At 41.5% G+C, this 2346-nt stretch overlaps 1 pseudogene; it reads right to left on the minus strand.

Moving 5' to 3' along the window:
• Window positions 1–278: 278 nt before the first annotated feature.
• LOC111142314 lies at window positions 279–2338 on the minus strand (annotated as a pseudogene).
• Between the last annotated feature and the right edge of the window lie 8 nt (window positions 2339–2346).

Consider the following 2346-nt stretch of genomic DNA (forward strand, 5'->3'; position numbering starts at 1 on the left):
GAGGTCTTGCCTTAATACTAATGACTGCTGACTGATCAGGCTGGGGTTTGTAGAAAGACAGAGTGGCTGTGGCAATTTCTTTTCTTTTTTTTTTTTTTAAAGATTTCTTTATTTATTTGACAGATCACAAGTAGGCAGAGAGGGAGGCAGAGAGAGACGGGGGAAGCAGGCTCCCCGCCGAGCAGAGAGCCGGATGCAGGGCTCAATCCCCGGACCCTGAGATCATGACCCGAGCTGAAGGCAGAGGCCTAACCCACTGAACCACCCAGGCATTCCTGTGGCAATTTCTTAAAATAAGATGACAATGAAGTTTATTACACTGATTGACTCTTCCATTTACAAATGATTTCTCTGTAGCGTGTGATGCTGTTTGATAGCATTTTACTCACAGCCGAACTTCTTCCAGAATTGGAGTCAATCCTATCAAACCCCCTATTGCTTTATCAACTAAGTTTATGTAATGTTCTAAGTCCATTGTTGTAATGTCAACAATCTTCACAGCATCTTCACAAGGAGCAGATTACATTTCAAGAAACCACTTTCTTTGCTCATCCATAAGAGGCAACTCCCCATCAATACAGTTTTACCATGAGATTGCAGCAATTCAGTGACATCTTCAGACTCCACTTCTAGTTCTCTTGCTTTTTCTACTCTATCTGCACTTACTTCCTCCACCAAAGTCTTGAACTCCTCAAAGTCATTCATGAGTGTTGGAATTAACTTCTTCCAAACTTCAGTTAATGTTGATATTTTGATCTCTTCTCATGAATTCCAAATTTTTCTTTTAAAGATTTTATTTATTTACTTGACAGAGAGAGATCACAAGTAGGCAGAGAGGCAGGCAGAGAGAGAGGAAGGGAAGCAGGCTCCCCGCTGAGCAGAGAGCCCGACGTGGGACTCGATCCCAGGACCCTGAGATCATGACCCGAGCCAAAGGCAGCGGCCCAACCCACTGAGCCACCCAGGCACCCGAATTCCAAATTTTTAAAAAAGATTTTATTTATTTATTTGACAGAGAGAGAGAGAGAGAGAGAGAGAGAGATCTCAAGTAGGCAGAGAGGCAGGCAGAGAGAGAGGGGGAAGCAGGCTCCCTGCCAAGCAGAGAGCCCAATGCGGGGCTCAATCCCAGGACCCTGATCATGACCTGAGCCCAAGGCAGAGGCTTAACCCACTGAGCCACCCAGGCACCCCAAGAATTCCAAATGTTCTTAATGGCATCTAGAATGATGAATTCTTTCCTTTTCCCTAACCCATCAGAGGAATCACTATGGCAACTATAGACTTGCAAAATTTATTTCTTCAATAATAAGGCTTTTTAAGGTCTAAATTATTTCCTGGTCTATGGGCTGCAGAATGGATGTTGTGTTAATAGGCATGAAAATGACATTTATCTCATTGTCCATCTCCATCAGTGAAATTGGGTGACCAGGTGCATTGTCAATGAGCAGTACTATTTTGAAAAGAATCTTTTTTTTATGAGCAGTAGTTCTCAACGGTGAGCTAGAATTATTTTAAAAAATCATGCTGTAAACAGATGTGCTAGCATCCAGACTTTGTTGTTCCATTGATAGAGCACAGGCATAGTAGATCTAGCATATTTGTTAAGGGCCCTTGGATTTTCAGAATAATACATGAATATTGACTTCAACCTAAAGCTGAGAGCTGCATTAATCCCTGCCAAGAGAGTCAGCCTGTTCTTTGAAATGTTGGGGCGAGGAATTGATTTCTCCTCTCTAGCTATGAAAATTCTAGATGGCATCTTTTTTCAATAGAAGACTGTTTTGTCTACATTGAAAATCTGTTGTTTAGTGCAGCCACCTTCATTAATTGTCTTAGCTAGATTTTCTGGATAACTTTCTGCAGCTTCTGCATTGGTACTTGCTGTTCACCTTGCAATTTTATGTTGTGGAGATCCCTTCTATCCTTAAACCTCATGAACTAACTTCTGCTAGCTTCAAATTTTCTTTTGTAGCTTCCTCACCTCTGTGAGCCTTCATAGAACTGGAGAGGTAGGGCCTTGCTCTGGAGTAGGCCTTAGCTTAAGGGAACATTGTGGCTGGTTTGGTTGATCCAGATCATTAAAACGTTCTCCATATTAGCCATAAAGCTGTTTCATTTTCTTATCATTTGTGTGATTATTAGAGAAGCACTTTTCATTTCCTTTATGAACTATTCTGTTGCATTCACAACTTGGCTAACCCTTTGGTGCAAGAGGCCTGGCTTTTGGCCTATCTTGGCTTTCGACAATGCCTTTCTCACTAAGCTTAATCATTTCTAGTTTTTTATTTAAAATGAGACACATATGACTCTTCCTTTCACTTGAATACATAGAGACCATTGTAGGGT

Source organism: Enhydra lutris, unplaced genomic scaffold (assembly GCF_002288905.1).
Source record: "Enhydra lutris kenyoni isolate GAN:26980312 unplaced genomic scaffold, ASM228890v2 scaffoldscaffold7, whole genome shotgun sequence".
NCBI lineage: Eukaryota > Metazoa > Chordata > Mammalia > Carnivora > Mustelidae > Enhydra > Enhydra lutris.